The sequence below is a fragment of the Ixodes scapularis genome, unplaced genomic scaffold (genome assembly GCF_016920785.2).
Source record: "Ixodes scapularis isolate PalLabHiFi unplaced genomic scaffold, ASM1692078v2 PGA_scaffold4__175_contigs__length_147842914, whole genome shotgun sequence".
NCBI classification, from domain to species: domain Eukaryota; kingdom Metazoa; phylum Arthropoda; class Arachnida; order Ixodida; family Ixodidae; genus Ixodes; species Ixodes scapularis.
In genome coordinates this window covers 104823469-104845649 of record NW_024609879.1, presented here as the reverse complement: position 1 = coordinate 104845649, position 22181 = coordinate 104823469, and the positions used below count along the sequence as shown (strand labels likewise).

The following is a 22181-nucleotide window of genomic DNA, read 5'->3' as shown; positions in this document are numbered from 1 at the left end:
CAATTAGCTATCAAAAGCCCGCATAACGTTTCTTTTCGAAAAAAATGCGACACGTACAGAAATACGTGACGTGAATCGTTCGTCGCCTTGGCGCCCACACTTAAACACCCCGGACTGCGAACCATTGCATTATATAAAGCCGAAAGAGACAACGTAAAAACGTTAGAAAAACAGGGTTCAAAACCATTTCTAGAGGTTGTTAAAAACAAAACAAAATACAACTTGCAGTTGGGTGTCCTAACCCCTAAAGCCCGAACTCGCCAACCAATAACGTTCACTCCCAACTTTTTTTGAATCCTGCAGACCGGGAAGTAGCTAGCCGACTCGATAAAAAAAAAAAAATATTCCGTCGGACCCCACACAAAGCCACGTCGTTGGTAAAATCACTTCTCTTCCGCCCGCAACAACAGCAACAACACCCGCCAACACAGCTACAATCGACCAAAAAACAAAAATACAACCTATATGAAAAATAAAACAACGTAAAAAAAAAACAAAAAAAAACATCAAGAAAATAGCGGAATAGCACGCACTCAAGTTCAGCCCCAACATCCATCCATCCAGCCATCCATCCCTCCATCCATCTATCGGAGTGCACTTTACGGCGCGCGGGAAAATAAAAGAGAAGATACAAGAGGAAATATGCGTAGGTTGGTACGCCCAGTAAACGCCCGCTCGATCCGGGAGGGAGCGCGGGAGTAGCTACCGCCCGCGGCCCATACCGCGTTGACCTGGCCGGGTCAGTATACAGAGGCAGCGGAGGTAATAATAGAGCCGGCCTTATACCCGGCCAGCTATGGCCTCTCGGAGTCGTGCTCGTGATGGCAATGGCCCGCCGCATACGCACTGCTGGGCTTACGTTTCGACAACGCTCATGATATACACCGGCGTTCAAACGCTAAGCTGACTGCGCGGTGGAAGTCTACGGACTTCCTTCGGCCAGTCACGTGATTACACTTTCGCCCACACCCAGGCACAGAGTGCGGTGTCAGGTTGACGAAAGGGGGACGTTTGAATGGACCGGCGTGCACGTAGTTTACACCGCACTGTCGGCTGAGAGGGTGAACGGAATATATAGCGACCAATGCGGGTGGTTGGAGTGTTCGACGATTCGATCCGCGCAACGGAGAAACATGGTATGCTGGTTATTTAACGTGTAGTGCCGGTATATCGCGATACTGGGCTCAAAAATGTGGCACGTTTCTATATATATAAAAAAAAAGGGGGGGGGATTGAACGCCTTACGACACTTTTTGAATGAAATGATATGGTATATACTTCCGCTAGAATCGACAGTCACGCGCGCTGCGATGGAGAACGGAACTGTGCGTTTTCCGATTTTCCTCGGTTTCGAGCGCATCGAAGGCTATCCGGGCACGAGGTCAAAGCCTCGGAAGGTCCACCTAGCGCAGTGTTAACGGTCTTCATACCCGTAGTCCCTGAGAGCGGGGCGCAGGTCCTGCGCATCTTATTTCAGCTTCGCAGCCCATCAGAATGCTGCCTTAATCAAAAAGAGAGTTGTAACAAAACCAAAAAAAATAAATATAATCAGGAACCGGGTACATAATAGGCCGATGCATTTCTCGGCAAATGTCAGCATATAGTCTGTCGTAAGGTGACAACTGCAGGAAATGCATCTCCTCTTTGAAACCCCAAGGAGAAATGGCATGCCACTCAAAACCAGGGTTGCCAGGTAGGTTTAGCTCAAACCGCCAAAATGCCAAACGGTGTAGCCCAAAAGTAGCCAAATGCAAAAAATTTGTATAGCCAAAAAGTAGCCAAAATCCAGCTGAGTGTCAGGGTCCACAAAATTCAAAATTATGCTCTCGCAAGTAGGAACTGGAGCCGGAACTGCATCTGCATATATTGTGTAGAAGAAGCTTCCAAGAACAGCAACATCTTGAAATGTATATGAAACATTTTATTGGAAAAACACACACAAAAAAGTATCGGCCTTTTTAAGTATTGACACACGTTTGTACAGTCACATAGAGTTAACAATCGCTCGTGCAGGGCTGGCTGACCTCATACATCAGTTACGAGTTGAAGCGCACAAAAAATTCTTCTGTGGGCTTGAAGTCCTTGCAGCACTCTTTCTTACCAAGGAATGCGAACTTCACAAACAGGATGCTTTCCAGGGTCGAATGGGACAATCTGTTTCTGAGGTCCGACTTCGTGTGGGACACCTAACTAAGCACCCTCTCAACGGCGGCATTTGACATGGGTAGTGTCAAAAGCGCGGTGTCAAGCGCAGAGAGCAACGGGAACATGGCTGCCCCGGAGCTGTTTCTTGCCTCCCTTACATTTTTCCAAAATAGCTCTAAACAATCATCAGACAGATCTCTGATATTCGTCTGGAGAAGCCTGTACTCGGACTCCATGGCCGAGATCACCGAAGTCTGTATAAAAGGCGAAAACGCTTTGTAAAAACTGTCAAAAGAAAACTGTGTGATGCTGCCATGCTGGAGAAACAACAAATCGTTGAGAAGCTGCATGTTCGCAGGGAGGCGTTTCATCACACTTTTGATACACGCAATCGCAAACCTCCGACATACTTCCAAGAGCACAATTCTGTCCTTCTCGCAAAGCGAGGACTGTTCAAGAGTATTCAGAAAAACACTTCCGAAGCCACATGCACGTACATGAAGCACATTCGTTTTCCAGTCCACGTATTTGGGTGATGCGTAATTCGGCATGATTACTCGTTTCATCAATATCGAAGAGTTGCCCTTGCACGGCTTTGACCTAGATGTAGCCTCCCAATCCACCTCTTTTCTAGAAAATGGTAGGGTGATGAAAAGAAAGGTCAGGGAGGAGGATGCAGGGGCAAGGTCCTTCTTTGTGTGAACTTGGAGGCATAAGATAAGCGACAATGAATACAGAAGCGATGCCATTAGAACTGAATCTAGGTCAAAGCCGTGGTCCTGACGTCATGCCTACGCATCTTCACAGAAAACCTTGAAAGCAGGAATCCGTAAACAATGGACTGTTGATTTGTGTCCATCCTAAAGTGTCTTTTATCTCTCTACCCTAAAGCAAGCACAAGAAAAATAAATAATAGAGACCTCTGTGTCTTCGTGTCCCCTTATATTGCCCGCAGTCTCAATGTTTGTCATGTTGAATTATTTTTCTCCGTCATGAATTGAAATAGCCCAAAAATAGCCACATAGCCAACCGCCACATTTTGACGCCAAATAAAAAAAGAAGTAGCCCAATTTGGCTATTAATAGCCCAATCTGGTAACCCTGCTCAAAACGTATGAACTATCGCAAAAATCTCCTTCTGCGCACCGCCATCTATGGGCTCTAAAACTCGTGCGCAGTGGCGCTCTTCTGGGACAATAAACGCCGCGCACGCGTCCATATATCCACACCTCAATGACTCTGCATTTTTTCCCCCGGATGATAAGCAGCGGAAAGCTGTACACGCGCCATCTTTCTGAGGTCACGGACTCTATGCGCCGAGATACTGAGGCAGGGGAAGACACGAGAGCGCACGAGGACGTCACAAAACGCCGAGCTCTGATTGGTCTGATTAGTGGGTAGACCTAAAGCTAGCAGCCGTTGCCTTCACTGCACTCGTGGAACGCGTTCGAATGCGAGAGCCAAACGCCGGACGCCGGCGTTCCGTGTTCTATAACGCGTTCGACGAGTGCAGTGGAAACAAAGGCTGCTATAGCTTCGAAATTGCAGACTTACCCGAGACTGCGGTGACGACCGATAAACGACAGGAAGGGGGAAAGGAGTCTCTTTTTGAGACTTCTTTCCTTCTTCCTGTCGGTTTTTTTCTGTCGTCACCGCAGTCCCGGGTAATTCTGCAATAATGAACTTACACCAGCTAACTTGTGCCCTCACGTTTTGTTCGTTAGAGATTTGAGTGTACACAGGAAACGCTTGTATGCGGGGCAGGGCAGTGAATTAAGTCGCCTCATTTTGTAGACATAAACAAAAAAATTACTAAAGGTGCCTTTAAACAATTTTTGCACTTTACAATAAAACAAGAAACAGTATACAATCCAAAGGAAAAAGTACAGACTCGGCTCATGTTGAACCTTTTGAACGATATCTCAGTGAAGCACATTTCAATTTGCAATAACAAAGATCACCATAAGTACGCAATAACAAGCGACAATGAATAAGAATACAGATGTTCATACAAAGTTGGGAAAAGCACGAATCAATTATGCTTTTCTTTTTTTTTTTTTTTATCTGCGTCTTGTTTGTAGGTAAACTAGTATAAATAAAGTGGGAATAAAATACTGGTGTGGCCGTTCTCCATAGTTAGTATATATTTTTTTGGAATAGCTTAGGTATGCGAGTGTCCAAGATAGTTTAGTTTGCTGGGTACTTCCCTGATATCCTTAAAAAAACAGTAACTACTTAAAACAACGAGTTTTAAAATATTTTCAAATGACAATATTCCAACTGCATTCATTTTCTCGTTCTTTTTCTCAACATTCAGATTTTGGTCCGTATATTATTGATAGATCTATATATATTTCGATCAACTCCTACACTAAGTGACAACCTAACAAAAACGGGGCCTGTCTTTCTGCGGATTGCACCATTATCCGATAAGAATTGGCTGAATCACGAAGAGAAAAGCGAGGAATTCTTGAACAGTGCATCATTTAAATATATAGTTCCTACCGTAGGGCACTAGAAAGTCATCCAACTTTCGAATAAATGACTACGTTATTGCAACGCAAAATCGCTGCATGCGATAACTTCACTCGTTATGATTACTCGTACCACGATTCCATACAGTATACGATTCTTAAAAAAAAAGAAATGATTCTGAGCGAGCGGAAATCGCCATGATGCACAATGAATTATTCGTCCCGAAATTTCTAATTCCTCACAGCAAATCGTGAACGTTCAGAATATATGCGAAGAAAACAAGATATGTATATTGCGTGCGTAGCGGTCATATAACGCAGTCCCAAGATGTTCCTGGTAAAATTACTGCATTAGGTGTTCGCCGGACCGTACAGCGACTGAACCCATCCGTCACAAATTGCTGAAAATGTAATTTATGCGTAAATTATGCGCAAACCATCGCCTGACAGCCAGAAGCTTTGCAGCGTTATTTATCTTCCGGAAGGAGGCGGGCGTCCTCTTCCTGTACGAAATTAATTGTTGGGGAAATTCGCTTAGGTGAAAGTCTACTTATTTTTCTCTTATTTTCGACAAATGATATTTGATTTTTTTTCTTTTTTTTTAAGTGGAAGACATTTACTTGGCCATTAACCTTTCATCACGACTTGAACTTCTTTCGATGTTCGAAAATCAGAAGGATACACTTAGTTTAAACGTTTCCCAGGCGAGCATTGCTTGTTTTGCTTAGTTATCTGCAATCTTAGACATCCGAACAAGACGAACAAACGCCAATTCTCCGTTGTTAATTTAAACTTTAAATCATTAACGGTGCCAACTGAATCATCCATATAAATAGAGCAACTGCTGTTCGAGTTTATTTGGTTTTTCTTTCACCTTTTAATTTTGGTATTGTATCTAATTCGATAATTATGTACAACCGTCTTTAAGAATAAAAAAAAATATATTTTGCTACCCCATAAACACTGACATTTCCGCACCCTAAAAGAATGCTAATAATTAAAAAAAAAAAAAAAGAAGACTGTTCGATATTTTGGTAGTCCCAAAAACACATTACGGACGTCTACGGGTAAGCACTAATAAAAAAAAAGTCGATGAAAAAAAGAAACGTTACAGCCGGCTACCAAGAAAAGAAGCGAAACACCGAGCCTGACTTTGAAACCTCTTAATTAACCTTATCATAACATTCTACCCCAAGGGCCCGAGGACACAAAACGCGCATTAACGGCGAACAAGGCCTCTCCAGACGACGCCGGAAACCTTAAGAAAACAAAGGACTCTTTCTTCCCGCGTATCGATCCACATCGCGCTTTGTTGTCGGCAGAGCTCTGAAAAGACAATACTGCGCGACAGCGTACAAAAAAGACATCATAAATATCCCAACACACCGAGCAAAAAAAAAACATAAAAAAACAACAAGCGGTTGTTGTTTCCTTTTTGACGACGAGTGCGGGGCTATAGACCAGAGGCATGATGAGCAAAGAACGAGTAATGTTCCGAGGTGCCGCGCGGTATAGTACTTGTCTGAACGGAAATGACCAGCAAAGTGGGCGCACAGACACCAATGTAGGGTGGTGGGATTCTTTCGTGTCTCGAGTTTGCCGCTGCCGTCACAACATGCCGAATTATGCCTCCTGTTTGAACTAATGTCAAGACCGGTTATAACGAAGTCAACGGGAATCGGAAATCACTTCGCTATACCCGGTATTTCGTTATAACAGACTTCGGTTATAACGAAGTGCAAAATGGAATGGGAAATGGTAATCTCTTCGCTGTAGCCGCTATTTCGTTATAACCGACTTCGCTTATAACCGGTCTCGACAGTATATTAATCTTGACTGTAACATGTCATCTTTACCGGCAAAAAAAAAAAAAATTCAAGAAAACACGGTGACTTGCTGTATCCAGTGATCCTAACGTCGCGGTCACGCTGCCCATACATCATACAAAAAGCCCGCGAATTTCTCTGCAAACACGGTGCCAGATTTGTCTGAGGACACGTCTCACGCATACATATGAATGCTTCGAACATCTCTGCAGACAGTGTTTGTATGACCAGTGTGAACAGGGACGTTCACACAAGGAACAAACACGTCTTAGACAATGTCGGCAGACTGTCTTCTGAATAATGTATTAGCCGTGTGACCGTTTTTATTTATTTATTTATGCGTACTGCCGTCTGACATTGGCAGCCGAGGCATATACAGGGCATATACACGAGAAAACCTAGTTACACACTACATGACTGCGCGTCTCAAAAATGACGCAGTGTGATGTTGATGTTGAAGCAAATTTCTGGACGGACGAGGCATGCGTAATGTTGGCCGGAAGATTATTTTTCATTATTTAATGGTGCGCGCGAAAAAAAGTAGTTTTATTAAGCATTCAGTGCTGCTGTTATAAGGTACCACGATTGTGTTGGAATGCCTATGTCGCGCATGACGGGATGTGCTAAATTGCATAGATCTGTCGAATGAAAGGCGAGATGAGTGTTACACAATGATATATAAAAGCTTTAGACGAATGATCTTTGCGCCGGTTCGATGGAAGCTCAAATTTCAATATATTGTACAAATTAATGATAGAACTCATTCTTCCGTATATTCGTTGAAAATGAAGCACAATGCTTCTTTGTGGACCCCCTCAAGTTGTTTAAAGGTAAGTTTAGCTGCAAGATCCCAAACAACATCCGCATACTCCAAAGCAGGCCTATCACTGTCGTGTAGATTGCAAGCTTGGTTGTAGGGGTACAGTGTTTCAGCCTCTTTTTCAGTGACCAGAGCTTCGCTGACCATGACTTTAGACGCCATGTAGTTTGTTTCTGTGAATCTGAACAACTGATGTGGAGTTCGAAACAAGACATATACAATCCCCAAAGTGGTCTGTTGTTACTTTTTATATTTCTTTTTTTTTTTTTCGTGATCTTGACGTATATCGTGTTTCATTTTGTTAGTTTCGACACAAACGATCCATCTGAAGTCAGCTAATCTCAAGGTATTACCACCGGGCAGTGCCGTCCCGTTTTCCTCGTCGGTCTCGTGCGAACCCGAGCAAGACGCAACATCGCCAAACACCAAAACCCCAACCAACACAAGCGACAGCGACGAACAGACCAAAAGATCGTGTCAGAGGATCCTTTGTCCGCTTAACCGTGAGAAATCGTCAAGCTGTCCGCGATGGATGGTTCCCCGGAAAAGACACCGACACAAAAACAGCGCGACTCCCTCCTTTGAGCGTTCAATGAGCGACAACGTGCCATCTCCGAAACCGCTACGGCACCGACGACAGCTTCGCTACAAAAGACCTACTGAACCGGAAGTGGGTCACCGGAAGTCCACAAAGACCTCCCTCGAGCAACGTAACGCCAGTAACGCACTGACCGTCTCACCGAGCGCAAGCACGCGTGGTCTACCGATCGCATTCGTTCCCTGTCGTTAGCACCTGAGGACACTTCCATCTTCTGTGTGTTCTTTTGCTCTAAGCTTCGTCGGAAGAAGTGAAGGGAGAGAGGGAGGCCTGTAACAACGTTAAATAAAAATGGAGCAGAAGGGAAGCGAAGTGACCAGCGACACTACATAACCGGGTCATTTTCGTGTTTTTTGTGCGTGCCCTCTTTCTTGCGTCTTGTAACAACTAGAGACTGTCGCGCGCGGTGGTCACCGGACTATGCGTCAATGCCGTCGTCCATCTTTAATGGGAGCACCGCCCACCACGCGGAAGGAAAAAAAGAAAAGAAATGGCGTGGCTCCGTTGTGTATAGCGGTTACCGTTGTCAGGCGGTAAGGCTTCTGGGTTACGCGAAGGTGATTGGGAAGCCGAAAACCATTTGCAGACGACGATGATTACGCGCGTTTAAGGAAGCGATTACGGGCATATACTCGCGGCAGAGAGCCTCGATGTAAGAGTGGGAGCAACTCAACTCATGGAAGAGCGTTTGCAATTTAATGGCGAACGTATTCGGCGCCGACTGGTCGCAAGTGCGCATGCGGAAAGGCGGAGACACTGGCGAACGAACGACGCGTTCGTCACCTCCTCGCAGCTCGTACTGCAAACGCTGCCCCGTCAACCGCGTGACAACAATCGAACGGTTGCAAACACTCCGTAATCTCTAGGCACACTCGCTCGGAGTGTCCGAGCGTGATGAGAAGAGAAAAAAAGAAAATGAAAGTGTTCGTGGGCGCAGCTGATGTACCACCATCGCGGATGTGATGAAGTCGGACACGTAACCTCCGAACGGAAAAGTCCTTCGCCGAAGAATAGCTCAACGCGCAGTCACCGTAAATTGCCTATGAATAAAGCCGTTAGTGATGTGTTCTGGCGGGATCGTTCGCACCGCGATTGTTTCCTTTTCTCCCTTCGGTCGACGTTATCAATTATTTTTAGAAATGTTCGGAGGAAAGAGTTCTGTTCAGTAACGTCTAGACAGAGCGAAGTATTGGCAAATATGGCCTAAAGCGAAGGATTGGCAAATATGGTAAATATAGCCTACGCCACCTGGCGGACAGATATGAAGCTAGAAGTAAGCGGCTTTTGCTTTACAGACTGCAGACGACAACAGCACTTTGTTTTCATAAAAAACAACTCCATAATTTACTTTATTAATTTTTTTACGACACAGAAAGCGTACGCTTGAATCGGGCCTTAAACTCTCTCATTTTAACTGGGCAAACAGAGAAAGCTACGGTCCAAGCGAGCCAATCACAGCTTCAGTTCAAGGCACGTGACCTCTCTTCCCGTAGAGAGTTGTCACGCATACCATTGCTCCATCGTCCTGGTTGACTCTAGGGGGGCCGTAGCCTCTGCTCTCTGCCAAGTTATGCTGAAACAGAATATAGAACAATACATCTTGTTTTCAGAACATATACGTTAGAAAACACGAAAAACAAAAAGATAACTATTTCTAACGCGTGAAGGATGTGTGGCTAAATCGAATTAATTACGTCAAGCCACCCGACGGGTAACGCAGCAGGGAACGTCGGCTTGTTTTGCATTGCGAGTCTTCCAAGCGATTCTTTAGCAATTTCAACGAGCATGCAGAACATCGACGCGTGAAATCTTCCCGTGGTTGCCACAGGATATTGCTGACTATTTGCCAACTAGCCTGTCTTTCGAAGAGCCTTCCTGTTGCATACAAAACGCTGGTATGCAAAGCGGACGAAACTGGACCGCGCGAACCGACTCCAAAGCGGTTTCACCTGACCTTTCCCATTCGACGATGTGGCTCTTCCAACGTCCCCCGCTTTGAAGAGAGTCAACGTGTGAAAACGAAATCGGCAACGATGGGGAATCACACAACGCGCTTTGACCCTTCGCAGCTTCGACACATTTCAGCGTGAAACAGGTGCGAGCAAAACAAAATCACGTCGCATCACACCGCCGTAGCAACCGTCACTTACGCCAGAAAAAAACTTTTTTCCCTTCTTTTTTTTTTTTGTATGAACAATGTAGCACGACTGTCGTACAAGGAAGAAACATGCACCAGGCAGTGTCGACAGACTGCATTTTGTATATGCGTGATTGTACGCGTGATTGGTGTAAAACTCGCCCTCATGCGCGCTGCCATCTTTTGTCTGCTGGGGATGTGGAACGCCTTCCCAGCATGCACTGTAGTGCAGCTTCGTTGTGCGGTATATCAGACGCTGCGCACACGTCCACAGCTCAGTGACTCGTTTTTTGTTTTGTTTTTTTCTCGCCCGGGTGATAAGCGCTGGAAATGTGTAACGCACCACTTTCTTATCTACCCAGAACCATAATCAACGTCCGGGTCTCTATCTGTACATGGAAAACCGTTATCTGGGTCATGTGGAGCTTGCAGATTAGAAAGAAAGTTTTGATGAATAATCAATCGCTTTCTCCAGGTAGTAAAGCTGTTCGCAAGAAAAAAGTAACTTTTTTGCGCATTGTTCATACGCGGCGCGAAGTAGTTCCTACAAGATTTGGTTGTCGGAAGAAAAAGCGATGCTTGTAGCGTTTGGAACGCGTACGCCTTGACAAGATAACATAGATGTAATCCAAAAATCACTTATATAGATCTGAATTATCAACATTGAGGGGGAAATTAGTAACGTTTCTCGAGGAGCTGGACTTTTTTTTTTTTTTTTTTTTTTACTACAGTTCTTGACGTGAAAACAGGTATAGATATATAAACAAATCCTAGGAGGCTGTTAAAGATTACACAACAGGGTTCAAAAGTATAATCTCAGACCATGAAAGATCACATCAAAGCACGTGTAAAGGTAGAGGTGCTTATTTACTGATCAATGTAGAAGTTACCGGACATTGGTGACAGTAGGTACAGGGCGTCCGCGAGAAAACCGCAAACCCAGTTTTTCGCACCGCAAAAAAAAAAAAAAAAAAAAAAATCTAGACATCGCGAAGAGCTTAAATTCCGACAGAACGTAGTCCCAGCCGTTCGAGCAAACTACCAAAGTTTCAGCACCAACAACTATTTTATTCAAAAGTTATAAACGATTTTCTGAAAATTTTAATGGAAAAATGGCGGCCGACGGCGCCCTCTGGCACCAGAGACCGAAAGTAAGTGAAAATAGGCGAAAATGGGCTCCATTTTCCCCATTAAAAATTAAAAAAAAAAAAAACACTTATTTCTGAATTAGATATGACGGTTGGTGCTGAAACTTTGGCATCTTGCTCGAACGGCTGCGGCTACGTTCTGACGGAAATCAAGCTCTCAGCGATGCCCATACTACTTAAACATCGCAAAAAAAAGGGTTTTTTTTTTTTGTTTTTTTTTGGGGGGGGGGGGGGGGGGGTACGAAAAACAGGGTTTGGATTTCTCGCGGACGCCCTGTACTATTATCCTGATCTTCTAGTGTACAAAACAACGTTTTCATTTCTCGGTATACACAAACCCAGATATTTAGTAGAAAAACAATTGTTCCAATTGGTTTTTTTTTTCCTTTTTTCTGGGGGGGGGGGGGGGGGGGTAAGTATTTGATTCAATGAACAACATTGATATTGTGATGTGTATACTTTACGATGTAAGCTTTATCGTCTTCCAGCGTGATGACTTCCGAGGATGCGTGAGACTTGCAGGCGGGAACTGCACGGGCGTACAGAGGCGCGTTGGATGGTTTGAAGGACGGACGTTAAAAACGGTCATCGGCCCTTCGTCACAATGTCTGAACTTGATATGCATGCTAAGTGCTACATTTTGAGGTTTCTGAGTACTGTAAAACCCTTAATGTTCACGAGCCCTCAATTTTCGCGAATTTCACGAATTGAAGAATTCGCGAAATTTAAGGGCGCGCGAAAATTTTGGTTCTTAGGATTTTCAATGCAGGCGTCTGGAATTCGCGAAATTTAGTGGTCGCGATTATGTCGTCTGTGACCGATTCGCGAAAAATAGGGGCCGCGAAATAAAAGGGTTTTACAGTACTAACGAAATATTAATTATAGGCTCGAACCTTTACATAGGTGTTTTCTGTGTTGAACAAGATTGCGTTGTTTGTCGGTCCGTCGGGAGATGCTGAAAAGGTATCTTTACCTTCGCCTACGTATATCTGAGAGGAACCTTCATATACTCAACATACACCTTATAGATCGGAATAGCCGTGTAACCCTACATTCTGCTCATTTTTTTAAAGTAGATTTATGCATGGCTGCAAGCCCCGCAGCGTGGGTGTACCACAGGCTCCATTGCCTCTAACACAGGTACCTGATAACAATTTCGCAGGTATTTCCATCCTCTCATATCGTTGTCTTGTTCTCAAAATATTTTATCTTTATCCCCCTTGTTTTCGCTTCAGATTATCGTCAAATTTGAGGATGCAGTCACTGGACCAAGGTTCAGAATCCAAGGCCAGAGTTTTGGTGGACGCCCTGGGTGTGACTGATGAAAGAAATTGACCAACCTGGGTTGAGAATGCTCGCGTGTAATATATTTAAACAATATACTGCCGTTGTAGAGGGGACGGTGGTAGCGTCAAAGGCAGTTCAAAGAAGAGGAATGCCGAACCTAACAAACTCTTCAACAATCTTAAAAATAAATAAATAAACTAGGTAACTTTGTTTTTTTTTTATTTTTGCGAATGTATCGATAATTTTAAGATTCACAACAGGGACCCCACAAATTGGGCGTGTTTATTGTTATATTTTTTTTCCTCTAGGTGTATTTACTCACCTGCATATGGTTGTGCTCTGAATCTCTGCTTGCGAATTCTCCGCAGAACGTTTCATAGGGCAGCGTTGCATACGTTCTCCCAAAACAAAAGCGAAATTTCGTTCCTCGTTCCTTCTCAGTCTTGGAACGAGTTCCCCGTTACAAGTTCCAGTGGTTTTGAAAGGAACGCTCTTCCGTTACGTTTCCAAGGGTGAAACGTGTCGTTACTTTAACCTTTCTTTTACGTAATTTAGCGAAATTATGTGCCGAATAATCCGTGGATAAAATTAAAGCAGGCAAGTGAAAATATCCACACCAAGCCACGTGTCGTGCCGTCACGCATCCTATTTGTTCCAGTTCGTTTGTTTTCGACTATATCTCTCGGGCACTTTCCCATCCCTTGAAGTCCAAGGTTCAAGCAGTCAATAACAGAAAGCCTAAAATGCCTATAAATAGAAAAAGAAAAAAAAAAACGAACGCCGTTCCTTGTGCCGTTTAATTGAAAATGTAACGAATTTCCGTTCCAGTTCCATCGATACAAGACGGAACGGCGGCATTCTTCCGTTTTTCTCAGGTGGAAGACGTTCCAGGAACGCCGTTCCTTGTTGGTTTCGTCACCTTCGAATGATAGCAGTTCCGTTATTTTGAAATGGTAACATTTCTTCTCATGCTATAATTGTGTCAACTTTCCTAGATAAATCCGTCTGCATATGCCACAAATTCTATTAAAAAATCATTAAAAAAACGAATCTGGTAAATAGATTTTCGTGTTTTCAGTTATTATTATTATTATTATTATTATTATTATTATTATTATTATTATTATTATTATGGTTGCTACTATTATTGTTAGTTTTGTTGGGCGTAACTTGTTCTATAGACATTTCTTTTTCAAAACCTAACTTTGTGAAGATATGCATGGTACTTATATACAGGGACGAGGGAAACTAAGATCCAACACTGGTCTCAATCTGAAGCGTCGGTGTACATTATATTAAGATGTCAGCATTGTTTTGATCGTTGTTTTAATTTTAATACTACCAACACCTGTTCGACCCCGAGGACTACCTGCAACTTAACGTCAAAGGCAAAGTTACGACATTCCCCGAGCAAATTTTTCAGAAACGATATATTACGCTGTCACAAGAAGCCTGCGCAAATTGCTAACTTCTTCCAAAATCACCCGCGAAACTCTGCCGAATAAATATAATATTACGAAACGCCGTATAAGCATGCAGAACCCGACCCACGGAGGACGGAGAAGAAATAAACGACATTTAATATTTATCGACGGTGTAATTTAGATCTTTCCGACTTGTATGTATATATATATATACACGTGGCGCCACTCTGAGGCCACTGCCAAACTTTTCCGAGTGAACGCCGATGTTAAGAGGCAATAAATATGTTGGCTGTACCATATACTTAGGTTTTGAGCGCATCCAGAGTTTGCACTCATGCTTTCCTAAAGTTGGGTTCCGCGAGGCCGTAAAACAACTACACGTAAAATTCTGAATCATAAATAAGTGTTCAATTGAGCTTTACGATCCTCTTTTTCCCGCTGAGCGTCCATTGAAGCATTGCGGAAAGATTTTGTAATTTATATTTTATCATCGGATGGGGACAGTCTCATCGTAATAACGTTTTTTACACGGTTTGATTTATAGCTGCGTTTGCATCCTATTGATGCGTCTCTATTTTCCAAGGTGATTATGTCTACTCAATCTAGTATACAACTCTCGGCTAACTTCCACAACTGATTTTGTTTTTTAAGCGCTCTAATTTATTTAGGAATGAGCAACGACATCGTGCTTGGTATTTATGCTTACGGCCCCTTTAACGTAATTACTTATTTTTTTTTATTTGAGTTACATTCTGATATCGTTGTTTTCAACAGCAATCGCGGTATCACTATAATGTTTTTTGTTTTTTTTTTCCCTTAGAAATCATAACTTTTCGAAGCGATATTCTGTGGATGATAAGGAGGGAAGGGGGGAGGGGGGGGGGGGGGGGGAAGGAGCCACGAAGAATGTTTAAAGAGCAAAAACCTCCCGCCTGAAGTTTGCCATCACAAATCAACGAACAAGGCTAGGCTTAATATTCGTCATTCCTATATTCCTAATATATATATATATATATATATATATATATATATATATATTGAAGGAGACAACAATTGGCAGACAATTCGCTTTAAATGAAACATGAATCCCGTGACTGCTTGCATTTTCTGAAATGTCTGTTCACGTCCCACCTCTGCAAATAAAGTTCCTGTCTGGTCTTGTGAAGGTATTACCGTGATTATATATCTACGCCCTATGACAGCTTGAGGTAAAAACAACGCGATTGGACAGGGGCGAAGAACAACGACAGACAGGACTCAGCGCTGACTGTCTGTTTGGCGTCGCCACTTGACTACGCCAAAACAAACCAAAGTATGAAAAAGAGGAAAAGAAATTGTGAGCAGTCTCGGAATCTTTGAAACCAGATAGAGACAGTGCGTTACAAGAGTTTTGCTTATTTTGAGATATATCTAAGTCAAATACCGCAATCCCTTATCTGAGAGGGTGACGGGTCGGATGGCATGATGATACATTTGTCATTTTGCTTGTTTATCTCGTAGGTTTCCACTATTTCTCTCGTCAGCTTATCTTTACTCTTTTTTCTTATCCCGCTTTTTTTTAAAGTGTGGGGTACATCCACAGTCGCGAAAGTAAATTCCGAGATGATCGGATATCTGTTTGTTGACGTTATACCGATGCTCTCTTAATCTATCGTTTATGCAACGCCCGGTTTGTCCGATATAGAGTATTTGGTATGACAAGGGAATTGAAACACAACGTATTCCTGACACTTGACAAAAGGCTGAGGCTACTTCCTCGTGCAATTTCCTTTAATTCCTCGCTCGTTGGTTACTTTGATTTTTCTACATAAACCTTTGAGTCCTTTTTGTCTTATGATTATCCAAATCACGTAACTTGTCAAGGTAAACGTTTGAAGCCAATTTCGTACCTATCATTTAAGTCCTTCTATCCTACATTATTGTCAAAAAAAATACAGCACAATAAAAAAAAATGCCACATCGCATTTCGAGTTACCGCTGATAAATGGATCTATTGCAATACAGAAGGAGAAATTACAAGTACAATATAACAGTCACGTGATCTGAACCTCTAACCGAAAGAGTGGTAGTGAGCAGAAATAATTCAATTGGCAAGTGGTGTAAAAAAAACACGAAATAATGACATCGTTATTAATTATTTTTCTTCACTGGCAGCACACGCAGTTCTGAAAACACCTTTGGGAGCTCAAAACAATCCCAGGAATGTCCTACGGACGACCATCCATGTACGCCTTCTTCGTGAACACGCGCACGAGTGTACAGTGTGTATCTAATAAGTCACGCGTGTACTCGTAACAAATTATCAACCAAGAAGTGAACTGTGCTCAAGAACAGCTCTTTCACTTCGCCTGTTTTGTGGAGTGTCTTTTAGCGAGGGTTTTACGGTGCACTATTACTTTTAATCGGGTTCCTCGCACCGTGTCTCATTTCCTCCTCTCCCTCACTTGCGCTCCGTATAACTCACCCCAGTGTTTCTTAAGTTGTCTGTGACTCTTAAGAAATCTGGTGCACCTATTTTCCTGCAAAGAACTTTAGAGGGCACACAACCGTTTCGTGTTTGTGCTGATGTGACTGTCACATTCACGCTCCCACCTCTTCCCATCCCTTTCCATTCCCGTTTCTTCGCCGCTCTTATACCATCACAAGCCTCAGTTTCACTCCTTAGTCTCAAGTTAGGGTACAGACGGCGCCCCATTTAGGGTTGCCAGACTCTCTACAATTTTCATTTAGTTCCTCTCTTTCTCCCCACATCCCCAACTTTTTTGGAGTCAACACCTCGGCGTTTGCACTAATATCAGAATTTCAACTGAACAACGACAAACATCGCCATGTTCTCCAGAAACATTTTAAATGAGTCATAAGACATCAATAAGTATGGTAATTAGACTTGTGGACGCGTACAGTTTTCATTCCACAGCCCTACAAATCGCTTTGCGTTGAATCCTATCAACAAAATGATCAGTTTTTGTTTTTTCCTTGACAAAATATCGTGATGTTCCCGAGGAGTGTAATTGCCCGGGTACCATAGAATAAATTAGAATTTTCATATTATTTGCTCCAAAATGTTTTATTTCACGAAATATGTCCCAGAAAGTTAGCCGTCAACACTCATCTTTACTCCAACTACATTATCTCGAAATTCCGCGCATACGAATCGAACTATCAGCAGTATCACTTTCTCCACCGGTTACACAACCCTTTCCGGGTTATGAACCAATATGTAACCAACAAAAAACAAAGTAAGAAAACGAAAACGAGGTTTTATCTAAGACAGCGGCGCACCGCCGCCCTAACAGCGACCTTAACCCTCTATGCGGCTGGCGGCAGCCTGTCACGACTGCTCAAACCTCGTGAGGAAAAGCGCGCGCGCCCAGCCGGCCTGAAAAGCGAGAGTGAAATACGACGTGCGCTTAAACATCCGCGTGCGAAAAACGAGGCCTGTCCTCCTCATAAAATACGTCCAACCGATGGCGAGTCAGAATAGCAGACGTACCCCCGAAACTACGGATGCCGCGAATCCGCCCAGTTTCGAACTCGATCAGATTTCGAATATTTTTTTCTTTTTCGTCTCAGCTGCTAATTGACAAAAGTTCGACTTTTTTACGCATGCGCGAAAGTTGGAAACGCACTGACGCTACCTGGCGGGGGAAACGCACGATGTATAGTGGGCATATTGTATGGGTGTTTCGCGGTAGTCAAACTTACTAGAGCAACAAAACTTAAAAAAAAGTAAATAATGTTCGGTTTTATACTGCGTAAACAACGGTAATCACTTCATAAAATAAAGTACCTTATATATTACGTGTTTTTCAAAATTCGGAGCTTCTGTCTGTACTCCGTTTTACTTTGGAACCGAGTACAGCCGATGCTAGGATCCTATAACAACTAATCATGAACAAAAAAAAAAAAGTAAGAAAAGACGCGTTGAATTGCAGCACGTCTACTCTTTGTGATAGCAAACTCTGGATGAATGGATGCATTCGAACGGCTGTGCCCTTTATAACGGGCGGTAGCTTGCGCCACCTAGCCTAGAAACTAAAAACTAAAAGAACTTATATAGACGATAAGGGCCATGGCGATGTACCTTGGTTCCTTGGTCGCTACTCGATTGGCTTCATCAAGGTTCGACGAACCTCAGAGATCGAAAGTTCGCAAACCAGTCGAACCCCAAGGGTTCGACAGAACTGTTCGCCGCAACCGCATCCAAAACATCTGTGAGGGGCGGGGGTTCCTAAAAGAGAATTTCCGTTTGCTCTCCTGTTTTTTTTTTTTTTTTTTTTTTTTTTTTTTTTTTTCTTGACGGCTCGTTGGCTGCTCGAAACAAAGCCAGAAAGAAAAAGAAGAAAGTGTTCGCACATGTGCATTTGCTCGCATGGGACTGAAAACGTGAGTTCCACCAACGTATGTTTCGTCAGAACACGATTGAGGGCAGGCGGCAACGAGATCACGATTGTAGCCGCAACATACATGCCTATGTAATCCTGGGATCAGCTTGCCCGCGCGTAAAAAGTCTCGTTAAAACGCCCAGCTGTTTCTTTTTTCTATCTTTTTTTTATGGTACAAAATATAAAAAAGGGGAGATTTCGCCAAATTGACTACCCGTTTACCAGTTGGCGGACAAGCTAATCGATTCGTCACATTTGAATTAACATCGGGGGCAAATCGTTTTCATGACTTCGATAACGAAACCCGATAATCCGCTGACGGCTTTGCGCGTGCATCGTATCGTTACCAGGTTCCGTTATCGAAGGTGTCGGAACGATCTGTCAAAACGCTCTAATAAAGATGTGGTACCAGCGTTTCTAATCGTAAATACGATGTGTACTCGTGAGAAATGTGTCTTCACTGATTAGTACTGCGTCGTGAACCCCTCGAAGTTTTATTCTTCGGGCCATAACAAAACCCCAAGCTCTGAGAAACTTTAGGATGAGCCCAACTCCGGCGATAAGATATGATATCCACGTGCACTCACCTTAGACAAGTATTCTTATAGTTACGCATATGTCAATACTGGCATATTTACACTCACCTAGTACACAGCTCATGATACCTTCAGTTAATCCTTCTGATGTCCCAGTAACGACGACACCGGAGCCGTATAACATTTTTATATCTTTATGATAGGATCCCGGAAAAAAAAGAAAAAAAAAAAGAAAGGAACGAGACACGTGGTGGGGTTGGTGCGATTAGCTTCAAGAATAACTCCAAATGTTCTAACAAAATGAAATGGACGGATAACGTGAAAGTCGCGATCTAACACAGGGGCAAATCGCAGACTTAACGAAAAATACACACAAAAAATTGTTATTCTAGGAGATAATGAAAGTGCATTGCCGAGCGCGTCTCTGGAGGTTAGAAAACTGATAAGAGGGGATTAAAAGTCGCCACCGAGCCAAAAGAAAAGAAAGCAAGAAATCGCCAACGGGATATCAATACAAACAGTCAGGTGCATCTGGAGATTGCAACTCAAGAGTGCCAGAGTCATGGTACTGCAATATAGAACATCGGCGCGTGGGAGGCACTCGGAGCTAGAAAAGATTTCCTATACTCGGCGTCAACAATTTTGTGCTACGTTTCTTTCCAAAGCTAGGGTAGCTTTCGTAGTGCTCCAACTCCGTCACAGCTAGTCGTTCGAGCGCGAGCGAATGAGCCTAGACGTGTTTGCATATAAAATTACACAACAGTGTGTACTGTTTCGGCCCTAAAACCAAATGCACTTCGTAAAAAGTAGCGTACGCCACTTATACCGCTTCGGGTGCATACTGCATACCAGTTCAGTCGCTTTTAAGCGCTGTACTCTCTGCCCACTGGGCTGTATAGCACGTTCAGAGCAAGCACAGAAGTGGAAATCGAACTGTCTAAGCTGTTTTTGTTTTAGAAAAACAAGTGTATGTGTAAGCTTTCTTTCTTTTTTGTCGCTGCTGTAACATTTCTAATTCTAAAATCGTTGTGCTTCAACTATGATTACTTTTGAGTTCAGATTGTTAGGTACAGGGTATCTTTTATGTATCTGCCCTCCCAAATATCATACCTTTCGAGATTTTAGTAAATACATAAAACCGTGCGCGAATCGCCAGCCCTGCGATTCAGCATTTCTCGCCCAGATGATAAGCGGTGAAAAAAAAAAAAAAAAAAAAAAATATATATATATATATATATATATATATATATATATATATATATATATATATATATATATATATATATATATATATATAATGTTGTTGTTTTGTGTTTCTTTTTTTTTTTTTTTTTCGAAGTTTGAGTTGTATCTTAGGTAACGTAAAAAAAGAGGATATAACTTCGGCGGAGGTAAATATTCACTCGGATAATAATTTTAATTCAAAAGAATGGCGATATCCTTCAGCAGAAGTAGACAATCCAATCAGTCTTAGAGTATGTCACCGATAGAAATGGAATGTAAATGACGAACTGCCTGAAAATAATCGGGCGCACCCTGCCGACCAGCCAATTCGCATTCCGCAAAAGATTTAAAAATATATATAGTTATTTTTTTTCGCGGCGTCGTAGGCGTTGCCGTGCCTCCGTAAGTGAATAAGAATGAATGGCTACGCCGTAAAAATTTGCATATCTGTCCAACTTCTCGCAGACGACGGCAAATGTCCTTGCTCCAGCGGGACGCGTATTTCTGGAGTTTCTTTTTTCTCTTTCTATTCGCGTAATGCCAACATTCAGCACAAATAAAGTTCACAAAAGCCAATCGTATGCTAATATAGTAGCTAACTTATTAGTGACATTTCTGATTTAAACAAAACATAGGTACGAACCATATACACTACTGCTCAATTTAAATGGTACCCTAGATGTATTAAAGGCCTCGAAAAAAAAAAAGAATATCTGAATTAACATTTTATTAAACAGTGCATATTTATGCGTTGTTGTTGTTTTGAATTTTTTTTTAAATTCCTGTAATGTCAAGAATTTAGTACCGACAACTTGAAGAGCTATTCAACTTCTGACCAACATGTGATATTTCCGATTTCAATAGAAACGAGATATTCATACGAGCCACACCGCCACTACTTGCAACTGCGAGTACATTGGCGCTCTAGTCGTATCAGGGCCTTCAAAACAGAATATATTGAGATCTTGCTGTACTGTTTGTTCACCGAATAAACAAAGATCGTACTGCTGCGAACACGTGATGCGTTGCTCGATTATTAAGAATAATTAAAAAAAAGATGAGGGGGGGGGGGGGGGGGGGAGGGGGCGCACAACAAGGCGCTAAATATGTGCGCTCGCTCGATGCCCACCCAGGAAAGCAATCATTTCGATATAGATCGCGGAGCTCACCTGTGCAAAACTCGATCGACGCTATTCCAATGCCGACGTCGATCCAGCCGCGAAAAAGGGCTCGGTGACTTTCTCTTGGTTCTCAAGACATCCCGGCCGATAAAATCCACGGGTCCCAAAAATATTCTCCAGACTGCAGCGAGATCACACACACGGCGGCACGCAGAATGGCAAGGAACGACGCACACAAACACACGCGCGCGCCAGCGCGCCCAACGCACCACCGCAGCCCAACACGCACAAGCGAAGCCGCGGCACACGCTTGGATACGAAACAGTTGCTGCTGAGCGTTGGCCAGCGAGCTGCCGCAGACGATCCCACTGCGCGTGCGCAATGCGCATAAGGCCGCTCCGCGCGCCGTCATGCGGTGGGAACGCGAAACTACGATCGATTCTCGCTGTTCTCGCTGCTGCTTGCCCTGCCCCGGCGGCGGCGGCGAGTTGAGCGAGCGCGCAAAGAAAGTCAGGAGATTCCTCCTCGCCGTGAAGCGTTGTTACTTCCACCATTTATTTTTTCTTAGTTCCTTTTGTTTATCGTACGGCATTCGCGAAAGGGAGACTTACGACACTGAGGGGGTTAAATCGGGTGGATTGAAGCCACCGGAATATGTCTATTTCCTCGCCGCTTCGGAGTCTCTCGGACGGCAAAAATGAAACCAAAACCTAAAAGAGGAAATGACAAAGGGGGGAGGAGTCCCGTTAGCTTCGGTTTTCAATTCGTTCGCTAGATGGCGCGCGCGTCGTAATATCGTCTGCTTCTGATGATGGGCGCCGCCACATTTGTCGGCGTCTCTTTCGCGGGGACGGGGATTACAGCTTTGGGTCTCGAAGCTGTCCAGGAAAAGCAAAAAAATAAGGACATGAAGGAGAGAGTGGGTTTGAGTGAGCTGCAAGTCGGAGATTGGGTTTAGTTGAAGTGAAGCTTCGCCCATCGACCCCTTCACCGCCACTTGCGTTCTTGTAAAGGAAAGAAGTGCTCGTCGACCATTCGAGAAATCGATTACGTTGGG

The 22181-nt window shown here is 43.4% G+C and overlaps 1 protein-coding gene across 1 annotated transcript in view; it reads right to left on the bottom strand.

Annotated features, from left to right (window-relative positions):
- LOC8053527 (SH3 and multiple ankyrin repeat domains protein 3) overlaps positions 1–21441 on the bottom strand; it is a 148154-nt gene extending 126713 nt beyond the window's left edge. The window contains exon 1 of the mRNA XM_029983360.4: positions 21173–21441. The gene's annotated coding sequence lies outside the window, so the exon portion shown is untranslated. The remainder of the gene's footprint in view (positions 1–21172) is intronic.
- Between the last annotated feature and the right edge of the window lie 740 nt (positions 21442–22181).